Raw genomic sequence first — 14,086 nt, forward strand, 5'->3', positions numbered from 1 at the left:
GACCATTCAAAAACATGACTGGTTTTCTAAAGATACAAAGCTTAATGCTAATCGGTGAAGTGTCCCTTTAAGGCCCTACGTCTTTGGATGTGTATCTTTGGTTAAGGCCCTACTTAATGTCTTTGGTTAAGACCCTACTGTATGTCTTTATTTGTGTATCTTTGGTTAAGGCCCTGTGTCTTTGTTTGTGTATCTTTGGTTGGTTGGTTTGGTTGTGTCTGTGTGTCTTTGATTGAGTCCCTTCACATTGTAGTGCTTAACAGTTACCAGAGACAAACTCATCCTGTGTTTGTCTGTTTGCGTGTTTTTTATTCAGTATTTTTTTTTTCTTCATGACCTTAAATTAATTTCTGGTGAAATCATTCATCACGCAGGGCTGACGCTACAGTGCGTGATGCTGCCCCTAAACCTGAATCCTAGCTAGAGCTTCGAGAACACAATAATGTAAGTTCTTTCAGGGTCTTACGTTTCAACGTCGTCTTTAGGCATTGTCACATTGTCATGTGTGAGTGCAATAAAGTCGACGTATGTCTGATGGGAGGAGGATCTGCTGAGGGGAGTGCTCCGTGCCTTTTCACCGCTGATTCTGATAATCCTCACAGTCCAGTTTAATGCCCTCTCAAGAGCCCTGAGAGAGAGAGAGAGGAGGGAGAGAGAGAGAGAGAAAGGGGGGGGGGGTTCTGAATACTGTAAACAATGACAACTATAGGAGGGAAAACAATAACCAAAATATAAAAAAATTGTGGTTTCAGCTTCCCTTTATAGGCACTAATGACATAGGCTATAATATGAACAGCAGACTGGGATTTACCTTTCCATCTTCATGGCCTTGTTCATCACACTGTCAACTGGCATGTTAAGCGAAATTTCCATTACATTGTTCTGACTGCAGTAGACTACAGTGACCTTTGGGTTACAAAACAACAACAACAAATCAAACCATGTCATCCTCTGCACAAACGGCTGGATGCTTGCATTAGACAGGTGTACATACTTTGACTGGTGAAATTCGGTCTTCAATAGAAAATGTGTAAACAGTAATCAGTAATCAACCGTAAACAAGTGAGTGTTGTATAAATTAGGTAACAATGGGATTACATTTATTAATCTATTTTACACAGCGTATGCATGAAATCAGAATCAAAAGCTCTGTACCTTTGTCTCAAACTCTATACATTATTTGTGACTTAAAATGATTTGTATCAGTTTACAAAAGGCTTTTGCACACCTCTTCATGCGGACAAAAGAGAATCCCGCACACTGTCCATTACGCATGCTTACATTTATTTAGAATTCACAACGTTTCGGTCATGGACCTTCCTCAGGTGAATTTGAATAAATGTATGCATGTGTAATGGACAGTGTGCGGGATTCTCTTTTACAAGTTTAAAATGATTTGTACAAATAATTGTCAAATGATAATAACCTCCACTGTTGTTGTAGCATAGAGTCCCTGCTGGTCTTCTACCTTCACCTGCAGGCTCACCTTCCCACTCTCACCAGCTACTGACACTACATACACCTGGCCACTAGAGGGCTCTACAGCAAACATGGAGCTGGGCTCCACCAGGGAGTAACTCAGTGTCTCCCCCACATCAGGGTCTGTTGCCTGGGGAGAGACATTACAGTAAATTGAGAGGAGCATGTGGTGAATCATAAGTTGTTCAAATGATGAAAATAAACACAATCTGGTACTCCAACTTGATCAAATACATAATAATAATAATACCTTTGATGTGTTGGTCTATCCAAATCAATAACCAATTAGAAACACTAATACAGGAAATATTTTTGACATTTCACTAGTTTAAATGTCTTCTCAATGCTGTAAGCATAGGCCATAGGTTACTACTGTATGTGTGTGGATGCTCAGTCATTGTGTGACCTTGACTGCCACAACAGGGTAGCCGGCTGGAACCACGCTGAAGATCTCAGCTCTGTGCGCTCTCTCACTGAACACTGGAGGCTCATTCACATTGTCCACACTAACCACCACCTACAGTACAGTAGGGATACGGAGAGGGGGAGAGAGACAGGGGAAATGGACCAAGTGACATGGATAGTTTATTTAGAAGTTAGGGGTGTTTGTCGTTTGGAAACCAAAAAGTTGCTCTGAATTTGAGTCACAACATGAGACAACACGACAAAATTCTCATGTTGTTGTTTTGATAATTAAAAATCAAAGCAGTCTCAGTGTGTAAGCATGCTGTATCTTGCATCTTGGATTTTTACCGTGGCATTGGCTGTCTTCATGCTGTCATTCTTTAGTGAAGCCTGGATGGAAAAACAACATTTATAACAATGTGTTGTGACAATATATTGCCATTTGTGAAATATATTGGCTGGCATTAGTGACCACATCAATTTGAATTCACAATTATGTGGATGGTTAACATCACAAATGATTATTGTAGGTAACTGTACTATAATATCATGACTGAAACGGCTACAGTAACAAAGAGGAATGACTGAAGAACTTTAATTGTTGGTGTATGTTGCTGATGGAAACATAAACTGCCACAGCAGCAAGGAGGAACGACTGAACTGTCTGTTGGTATTTGCTGGTGCCCTCATCAAAGGTTTGCATCGTGTGTGTTGCTGATTGGATCATAAACGGCCACAGCAATGAGTTGAGCCAGCATACTCTATCAAATAATATAATTGTCTCTTACCGTTATGGTCATGTTTATCAAGGACGCTTTCTCTCTATCCAGTTCCTTTTCAACATTGATGACTCCAGTTTCCTTCTCGATGGCAAAGTTTTCCCAAAACTCTCCAGGAGATACTGAAGGAAACATAACATTTTCACCCAAGTTAGAAAAAGCAGTGGTCTCAACTGTCATCATGTACAGAAATGATCATGTGATAACAGACTCATGCCTGGTGTGAGAGTCATTTTCTGTTGTAACTTTCTACAGCCATATGGTAGCTCAATTTAGGTGGGTGGCAATGGCTTCAAACTGCCTGATTATGTGTTTGTTGGTTTGTTTGTTTTTACCCTTTCTGATGCTGTAAATTATATCATGATCACCATCAAAGGCTTTTATTGGGGCTGGATGAATCGCTCGAAATCGCCCAACCTGGAAAATGAAGGTGTGAAAAATACGATTGAGCCTAACTGATGCATACAACATGAGTTTCAGAGACAATAAACACTTGTATGTTCTCTGTAAGTCTTGTGAATAAGTATGAATTTACATAAACATCACAAATTAAAATCATTAAGACATACCTCATTTTCAGGTATCCTGGCATTGTAAAGGTTGTGTTCAAAATGGAGTCCTGGGGTTTCCAGCACGTTGATTATAACAGTAGTTTCTCCTGTGTTGCAATTCTGATCCTAATGAACACATCTTACATTAGTTTAGAGACCGAGCAAGAACATGAGAAAAGAAATAAAGTTTCTGAACAGAATAAAAAAAAAGCATAATAAATGTATGTAAGACATATTTTAATAAACTGTATTGTATACTTATCATGATAGAACACAAATAAACTTAACTGAAGCCCTTACACACCTTGGCTTTCACTGTTAAATTGTAGTGTTTTGACACGGTGTACTTCAACCGTTCCTTCAAAATGATTGATCCATTTGGCAGGATTTCAAATGTAGTTGTGGGCGACTGTAAGATAAGTGAAATACATGTATCAGGATGTACTGTAAGGGTTGGAACAAAGAAACACATACATATTGCTGGTAAAGCCAAGCACAAAACAAATCATACACAATGACACAATGTAATTGGAACCCAAGCGTACCTCAATACTGTAGCTAAAAGTGTGATAGTATGAGGAGATGTCGGCATCAAATGCTTTGACTTGGATCACCAAGCTGGTAACTGGCTTTGACTGGTGACAGAATTAGGTAGCAGTGTGGTTAAAATCAGACAAGACTCACTGTTCTTGTGATAAACAACTGTGCCTGCATAGCTGAAATCAAATGATTTAACATACAAATTCAAAGTCGCATGATCAACTCTCTCACCTCTGATACATTCGCTGTGTACGTGGCTTCTTCAAACACCGGTGCATTATCATTGATGTCATATAGTACAAGTGTCCGATAGTTTCTGATCTATAAAACAAAATAAGACTTCAAATGTAGTAGTGAAAACTAAAATTTTTTGACATTGAAACTGAGTATGTCCTACCAAAATTCCCCAACAAATCCACCAATTCATACACAAATACTACAAATAGGCTTTAAGATACAATGACCCAAAATTGAACAAAATTGAGTATGTGTGTGTGTGTGTGTGTGTGTGTGTGTATGTGTGTGTGTGTGTGTGTGTGTGTGTGTGTGTGTGTGTGTGTGTGCGTGCGTGCGTGCGTGCGTGCGTGCGTGCCTCTGTCTGTCTGTCTGTCTGTCTGTCTGTCTGTCTGTCTGTCTGTCTGTCTGTCTGTCTGTCTGGCTGGCTTTGTGCTACAATAAGTACTGCATGCAGAAATGTGTTATTCACAGAACTTACCGTAGCATTACTTTCACATGTGATGGAGTATGTTAGAGTGGAGCCATCAAAAGATGTGTTGGACTTTGGAGGAAAATGGAAATGATTAGCCAAAGTCATTACAGCATAACAACATAGAACTAGATCATATGACTCCAATATTTATAACAAGCACTTTGACATATCATATCTGATAAGCACACTGTTATGACAGAATTCAATGCATTTGAAAAGGCCCTCACGTCTCTGAGAGCATCTGCATCCAGAGGTTTCTTGGTGATCACTGAAGCTGATGCATCTCCAACAGTGTAGTTCAGCTCCAGGAATGAGACACAAACTGGACATGATGGGGACTCAAGAAATATTTCAGCTCCTTGTGGTATAGTCACAAATTCTACCACACCTGTAATGCCAGATATTATTTGTACACTGTATAAATTAACAACTGAATGGGTGATGATAGCTTAATATAATACATGGAATTACATTTTTCATTTATCTACAGTATGTGGTCCACATCATCTATAATATCATTTATTATAGCACCAGGACAAACATTTAAAGACAAAGGGATCACCAACAGAGCAAATATTAGGTATTATATTGATGTAGGCTATGAAACGTCTATCAAATCATGGACATGAAGGAGTGTTTTTACCTTGGTATTCTTCATTCCTGGCTGGCAGATCAATTGACAGTGGAGTTTCACAGTCTATAGACGTGTCTACAATAACACAGCAAGGCAGAAACATCATATGAATGACACATACAGGAATTGTGTAACTGTCATCTGAACTGTACACGATGATGAAGTAACACAGTACTCTGTTGTCAGTATTGGAGTCATAATAAAGACATCAGATATCAGGACAAGCACTCAGATATAAATCAATTGAAGTGAACGGCATCCCAAGTAGATGCCTAAGTAGTCGTTATAGACATTCCATGAATCAATGTGACTCTATAATCAATGTTGACACACCCCTCTCCCCCAACACACATACTGTACACATGCAATGCTCAGAGTGATCATCAGCTGCAAAACACCCAAAGGGGGATGTCCTGAGACATCGACACTTGTAATGACTTATAGACTCTCTCTCATTCAATCAGATACTGTAGTACAGCAATAAACAGTTTAACCAGACCTAATTATTTTATAGTGAGGAGTAAAAACGACAGATGTGGAGCATTCAATGCCCTCCGGCTCCAAGCGTTGTGTCTAGCCCACCAAAACAAAGTAAAGAGTTTTTTTTTTTCTCTCTCCAGTTGTGTATCTGCACAATGGCAGTAAGCTGGTGCATAGCCATGCATGTATGTGTACAGTAACATTACAAAGTTTACAAACCCATGCTAAAGTTCACTAAAAAGAGGAATAAAATGTATTCTTTTGAAATTGATTCATTTGAAAAAAAAAACAAGGACAATTCCAACATTTAAGGACACCAATTATCTTTGAGAATGAATAATGTCTCGTAAATAAACGAATGCTCTTCCTTTACAGGATGCATAAGGGGCATAAGTATAGGGGCATAAGTTGAGGGGCAGCCGTGGCTTCGGGCTTGTAACCTGAGGTTGCTGGTTCGATCCCCGACCAGTCCACGGCTGAAGTGCCCTTGAGCAAGGCACCTAACCCCTCATTGCTCACGGAGCACCGCTGGTTGGGCAGGCAGCTCACTGCCCAACCAGCGGTGATGATTCACCTCACTGTGTGTTTACTAACTCGGTTAAATTGGGTTAAATGCAGAGAACTGAATTTCCCTCACAGGATCAAAAACGTATATATTCTATTCTTCTATTCTATACATACAACCAGGTGAAAGGTAGAGGCAGGCAGATTCTAATTTCCAAAGGCCATATTTCATTGATCCAGGATACTATGCATCCTGATGAGGTTCCCTTGGCCTTTGGAATTAAAATACCCCCACATCATCACATACCTTTCACCATACCTAGAGATTGGCATGGGTTCTTTCCATAAAATTGTGACACTGCCACATAATTTAGCATATAGGAGTCAGTTCGGTTATACAGTGAGAATAAATACTGGTAGCCTAAGTGCATTTCCTATCTTTTTTGTTTCCATCCTGTTTATGTCCCTGTTTACCTGTAGCCTATTGTATATCTTATTTATGTGTATGCACGTTTTCGTTATGTTATGTGTGGTGGAATTGATCAGCTGGGCAAACTAGTCAGCTGATTGCCAAAGCTGTCAGCTGACGTTCCAATCAGCTGATGCGCCAAATTTGAAAGACTTTAAAATGGCAGAAGCGAGGGAGAAACGGGGCGCTTATCACGTACAGAGAGACCATTGGAGACCTGACGATTTCGCGTCTGTATGTGCACAGAAAGCTAGTGGTGGAAGTAGCTAAAGACCACCGTTCACCGGACTCGAGGACTATTTGGAAGCTGAACAACAACTGCTGTCGCTAGTCTACGTTGCGCCGGTGAGACTGATCAGTCTGTGACCCGGAGTCATCTTTTTCTGTTTCCTTCTAAAGGCTCGTCGTGAGTTATTTTTGCTATTTCTTCGGATGGATAATTAAGACGGGTGTCTGGATTCATCTACTATCACTCTTGGGATTTGTGGATTACCTTTTTCGTTTGGGAGCATCTAAAGTTGCGTCACGGATGCGCATATTCGGCCTACCGGCTGAACAGGCGTGCGCGCTGGGAGTGTGCAGATCCGAGGTGACGTTCTGTGTATGGAATTAAGAACAATTAAGAACTTTTTGGACTATGAGTTGTAGAAAAGTGTTTGAATGAGTGAATGCAAAATATATGTTGAAACTAGACTGACGTTTTCTGTTTGCTGCTTTCTCTTATTATTCTGACCGGGACATATCAGTACACAGCCAGATCAAAGAAATACCCAATTTTAAGTAATAGTCATATTTATATATAAGTCTGATTGTTACAAAATAATCTCTCAATGCAAATCAGACCAGCTATTAGGCTAACTGAAATAAAACCATGCCATTGTCTAGGTATGGTGAAGGGTATGCAATGATATTATGTGATGATTCACAAACAAAATGTATTCTAATGTATATGCTTCAAATTCTGTGTTGTAGTGTAGGCCTACAGTATGTCGCTGGTTAATCTTGCTGCTCAGTCTGACTTACTTGCTGGAAGGCCCCGAGTGTTTCCCGTGAAGCACAAGCCCAAGAGCAGGACAGTCCCGACCCAGCGGCTAATCACCATGCCTCACGCGTTGAGTTCCAGCTCCGCTCCCAGCAGGAAATATGGAGGTGAACGTACAGTACAGTACTGTCTTGAAAATCTCTACCCGAAATCGAGATCCCAAGCAAATATCATGTTTTCACATCCTCACATTGTCAAGAAACGTCCTCTGTAGTCGTCAACAGAACAAAGAACTGTTTGACAATGTCAGGTGTCCCGTAACTTCCCGTAATCTGGAGTCCAGGGGTCAATCACTTATCTATATTTTGCAAGCAGTGTTTCAGGACAAAATGAACGGCAAACGTGTACATATACATATACATACATATACATACAGTATATCACTGATTCTTGAGATTAGGGTCAAAAATGCTTTTGAAAAGTGACCAACAACAAATCTATAACACATTAATTTGAATTGGATATCTTCATAAACACCTGTCTTATCTATCATACCATGACGCCTGGCTATACTAGAAAGTAGGGCAAGGAATCGAGTTTACTGTCTTGAAGACATGCTGACACCCTGGTTACACATACATAGTGAAAATGCTGAAGTCTTCAAGCACACTGCTGCGACGTTTTCATTTGTCAAACAGTTTATCCAGCGTATGTTATTTGATTGTCTTAACTGTTGATGTAAATTATGAGTGATTTCATTGTGTTGTTACTGTAGATATGTATGAAGGATGAATCTCTGAAAAATCACTGTGTGAATGAATGTGGTTTTGTGTTGTGATATGTAATCACCTTGTTCCAATACATGGTTTATCTCTGCTGCAAATATGTAAAATAGAGGTTCTTCCATACAGTATATACATGACACCACATTGCCCAATCCATGGTAATGTTGGACATGTTTTTTTTTTTTTGTTGCTGTTGCCTGAGTTCTGCTAGACTTACTGTGCAATTCTGATGGCACTGATGGCTCCTTTAATGTGTTACTACACAAAAAAAAGTTCAACATCTAATTATTTGTGTGTGTGTGTGTGTGTGTGTGTGTGTGCAACAATGCTACTGGTTGGAACCAGAAATAGAACAAAATATGCATGCAATGCAAAGATCTAAACCCAAAGATCTAAATCAAATCAATATGAAGTGATACACTTGAACATAAGTCTTTGTCTTGCACAGCCACTCAATTAGTGGGGATTGCCTACCCTTTGCCATAGTCGTTGTCTTGAATGTTCTACTATGGAGGACATAACATTAGGTATTTATATTTTTCTCTTTATTATAAAACAAATGCCACAAACAGATCACTTGACAAGAACACATTGGGCTATGATAGGCTTCAACACCACCACTAAAGTCTTATTAAACAATATCAAACAGCACAGCCTCGATAGATACATCTTATGGGCATAGCCTATTTAGGTGCACACAAAATACATATTGGCCCAAGTCCAGACTCACAGACTTTGCTGCACATTCTCACAGAATTTGTATGGGCTAAGCGCTGTCCCAATGCCTCATCTCAACCACAACGGCCTCCCTTGAAACAACACAAGAGGGGAATTTCACTGTCATTACAAATAGGCAAGGTAATTTGTCACTAAATTAACAACACAGATGAAAACACTCGCCCGAGACATTTTCCTTCTTGCTCAACCATAGTAAGCAGTTCTAATAACATATTTATGCGTGTCCTGTATTTATTTCCCGAATTGATCTCATGAACACACTTTTTTCGGAGGTCGGGACTTTTTAAAGGCGGGTCCTCCGAGTTTATGATCGGCATTGTAGTAAATGTTTTACCGGGCTAAGTAGATTTCTGATCAAACTATACAGTATGTCTGACTTCCCACTGAACTTAACAAAATAGCCCTCATCCTTTCTGCTTCCGTAATCCCATTTGCTTAAAAAAAATGTTCAAGAACTTCACAATATTCTTCCCAGGTCTGTTCCTGACTATTGAATGGCACGGCAGGCCTACTTCCTACCAAACTCGCCATGCTGCTCCTTTCAGTAGACAGGTCCACCGGCTAGTGTTGTGGTGTAGGCTCCTTTGCTCTCAAGACAAAAGGAAAAAAAAACTCTTCTCAGGCTCTTCTTCCTTCAGATTAATCCTCGTTGCCATATGTAGTAACCGAGTCATATTTGATATTGACTTTTATTAGTAAGACAACGTACAAGGAACAGTATTATCTTGCAGCTTCTAGCTACTTGTTACTCGCTCTATTCTAGAACAAAGCCACCAGGTTAACCCACATAATAACTAGCGCCATCTAGTGGCTAACAAAACATGGCCAGGAAAACCCACTTTACTAGGCATGAAGGCAGTATAAACTCATATGGCTTCATACACACTCACTTAGCCTACCTGAGATCAATTAAGTACTGTAAGTCTGTGGGTCTTTAGTCCTTAGTCCTCAGGGCTCAAATTGGGATTGGGCCACTGTCTACGGGAAAAAGTAAAGTTGTGCTGAATTGGAAAATTAAATACGTTTTGTAGAGAAAGTGGCAGAAGTAGGCTCCACCGATGTAAGAGCAAGTGATGATCAGCTAAGCAATCAGCAAGACAGTCAGCAAAGTTAAGAAGCTGAGTGAGACCTCTGTGGCCTGAGTTAATAATGTTAGGTGATAGACGTTGCATTTCGTATGCATGCTGATGCCATTTTCCTGTACGCCAGTGGCCTAGAAATTAGGTTGGTCGTCCATGGAGTCTCTGCTCCTGTAAAAAATAAGCAAATGAAAGAGAGAGAGAGAGGGGGGGGGGGGGGGGGGAGAGAGTGAGCACGAATTGCACGACAGACACATAAAATGGCTAATTCCAGACACAATAAAGCCTGATCATGTTTTCATCTCACCCTCGCCTGCCCATGATTCTTTTTCGCCTGTGAACAAAGACATGAATGATGGTCATGAAAGAAATAAACCACCTTTGAAATGTAGTGTGACTTGACCATGGAGAGCATGGCAACATTATATTACTGTATATGAATAATGAATAATGAATAATGTTATGATGTAGAATAATGTAGAATAATGTTTTAGTAATGAGCACATTCATGTGCTCTTGTAACTGGGATAAGCTACACGTACCTGAACCCAAAGACAGTCAGACCAATGACTGTCAGCGCTGCCACTGCTCCCAGAGTAGCTGCTACGATGGTAGGCCATGAGGAAGGTTCATCTCCCACGATGCCAAAATCCACATCGGGACCAAACACAGCCTGGAGCTCCGTCAGAACCTTCTGCTTCTCATCCGTCAGTTTCCTGCAGAGAAACAGCCAACATGTCAGGGACAGGGAGACACTGCCAGAGTAAATGAGGAGGACTAACTACAAAAAAATGAGTTAGTATATTTATTAATTAATTAGAGTCATTATCTATATAATTTATATTATTTTATGTCGCTTACTACTCTTATTTTGTTTTGGAATTATACTACTAACTGTACTGTATGCTAAAATGTGGCAGAGTTCATTGTGCGCATGTGTTGTGAATCAAGAGGACTTTTACTTTGACAAATGATGTTAAGTGAATGTGAAACGTAATGGTCAAAACGTCTTACTACTCCATTGGGTACTGATGTGTGTTGCCAGTACATTACATTTAATACTGTACACATACCAAAGTAGATATATCTGGATTATTCTTTTGGTGAATGGATGAAGACAACATATTACGTTGTGTCTTTGTTTGGGTCCCTGCATCTTTGGTTGTGTCCCTGTTCCTAGTCGTGTACCTGTATCTTTAGCTGTGTGTCCCTGTTCCTAGTCGTGTTCCTGTATCTTTGGTTGTGTCCCTGTTCCTGGTCGTGTCCTTGTATCTTTGGTTGTGTCCCTGTTCCTAGTCGTCTTCCTGTATCTTTGGTTGTGCCCCTGTTCCTAGTCGTGTTCCTGTATCTTTAGCTGTGTGTCCCTGTTCCTGGTTGTGCCCCTGTATAGTCATGTTCCTGTATCTTTGGTTGTGTTCCTGTTCCTAGTCGGGTCATTCCACCTCAATTCAACAAATGCCTTCTGCTTGACCATCTCAGATTTCCTTAAAAATTTTACCATCTAAAGAGTAACCATTTAAACTGACTTAGCCAAAATATTAGATTGGTATACCAAATACATTCAGAGAAAAACATTTTTGAACATGGTACCCCCCTTCTGATTTTTGGCACATTGGCGCCCTCATCTAAATCTGCAGCAACGTTCAGATGTCATTATCTGAAAAAGTGTTCAAGCTAAAGACTTCAAATTTTCTGGAAATAATGATTGCTACCTATAGATTCCACATATTCATTCGTAGGCCGTATGTATTGATACTGACTGTGTTTCAATCTTGTGAAATCAGAAGAAAAATGGCAGATTTTTTTTCAACCCCCACATTGGGTGCTCCATTACACAATTTGTAAACAAAATGTTTGACAAATGGTTATATCTCTCTACAGAAGTGTTTAAGCTGTCTTTGAAAAAGTAATTAAGAGGTGTCTATATTGCTTTTTTGTTGGAAGTATTGTAACACAAAACTGAAAAATAATCAATTTGGATGATATTGTATCTCCCCATTACAGAGGTATGACACGCTATACCAATGAATTGAACACATCTCCAGAAAGAGTATGGAATGGGCTTTCAGACTGTGAAATTTCAAGATGGTATTATGGCTGCAGTTATTAAAATATATATTTTTAAATATTGGTCTATTACAACAATTAGCGTTGCTTTTTTGTGCTATTATTTAATGATTTCATAATCCTTGTCTTATTCCTAAGTATCAGATGTTTATGTCTCATACTGTTAAACATTTATATTTTCATTTACTTGCTGAGTGATGAACTAATAAAATATTTCCTGTATTTCCGAAATAAATTGCTGCTGTCACTATTTAATGCCACTAGATGTCACTGTTCATGGATATCAGCAATGTGTTGTTATAGTAGACCAATATTTCAAAAATAACATTTCAATAACCATAGCCATAATACCATCTTGAAATTTCACAGTCTGAAAGCCCATTCCATACTCTTTCTGGAGATGTGTTCAATTCATTGGTATAGTTTGTCATACCTCTGTAATGGGGAGATACAATATTATCCAAATTGATTGTTTTTCAGTTTTGTGTTACAATACTTCCAACAAAAAAACAATATAGACACCTCTTCATTACTTTTTCAAAGACAGCTTAAAGACTCCTGTAGAGAGACATAACCATTTGCCAAACATTTTGTTTACAAATTGTGTAATGGGGCACCCAATGTGGGGGTGTGAAAGAAATCTGCAATTTTTCTTCTGATTTCACAAGATTGAAACAAAGTCAGTGTCAACACATACGACTTAGGAATGAATATGTGGAATCTATAGGTAGCAATCATTATTCACAGAAAATTTGAAGTCTTTAGCTGGAACACTTTTTGAGATAATGACATCTGAACTTTGCTGCAGATTTAGATGAGGGCGCCAATGTGCCAAAAATCAGAAGGGGGGTACCATGTTCAAAAATGTTTTTCTCTGGATGTATTAGGTATACCGATCTAATATTTTGGCTAAGTTAGTTTAAATGGTTACTCTTTAGATGGTAAAAGTTTGAAGCAAATCTGAGAAGGTCAAGCAGAAATTTTCTCTGAAATCCGTTGAATTGAGGTGGAATGACCCAGTCGTGTTCCTGTATCTTTGGTTGTGTCCCTGTATAGTCATGTTCCTGTATCTTTAGTTGTGTGTCCCTGTTCCTGGTCGTGTTCCTGTATCTTTGGTTGTGTCCCTGTATAGTCATGTTCCTGTATCTTTAGCTGTGTGTCCCTGTTCCTGGCCGTGTACCCGGCTTGTATCTTTGGTGTGTCCCTGTTCCTAGTCGTGTCCCTGTATCTTTGGTTGTGTCCCTGTATCTTTGGTTGTGTCCCTGTTCCTAGTCGTGTTCCTGTATCTTTAGCTGTGTGTCCCTGTTCCTAGTCGTGTTCCTGTATCTTTAGCTGTGTGTCCCTGTTCCTAGTCGTGTTCCTGTATCTTTGGTTGTGTCCCTGTTCCTAGTCGTGTTCCTGTATCTTTAGCTGTGTGTCCCTGTTCCTAGTCGTGTTCCTGTATCTTTGGTTGTGTCCCTGTTCCTAGTCGTGTTCCTGTATCTTTGGTTGTGTCCCTGTTCCTAGTCGTGTTCCTGCATCTTTGGTTGTGTCCCTGTTCCTAGTCGTGTTCCTGCATCTTTGGTTGTGTCCCTGTTCCTAGTCGTGTTCCTGTATCTTTGGTTGTGTCCCTGTTCCTAGTCGTGTTCCTGTATCTTTAGCTGTGTGTCCCTGTTCCTGGTCGTGTACCTGTATCTTTGGTTGTGTCCCTGTTCCTAGTCGTGTTCCTGTATCTTTAGTTGTGTCCCTGTATAGTCATGTTCCTGTATCTTTAGCTGTGTGTCCCTGTTCCTGGTCGTGTACCTGGCCTGTATCTTTGGTTGTGTCCCTGTTCCTAGTCGTGTCCCTGTATCTTTGGTTGTGTCCCTGTTCCTAGTCGTGTCCCTGTATCTTTGGTTGTGTCCCT

This window comes from Sardina pilchardus, chromosome 1 (genome assembly GCF_963854185.1).
Source record: "Sardina pilchardus chromosome 1, fSarPil1.1, whole genome shotgun sequence".
Lineage (NCBI taxonomy): Eukaryota > Metazoa > Chordata > Actinopteri > Clupeiformes > Clupeidae > Sardina > Sardina pilchardus.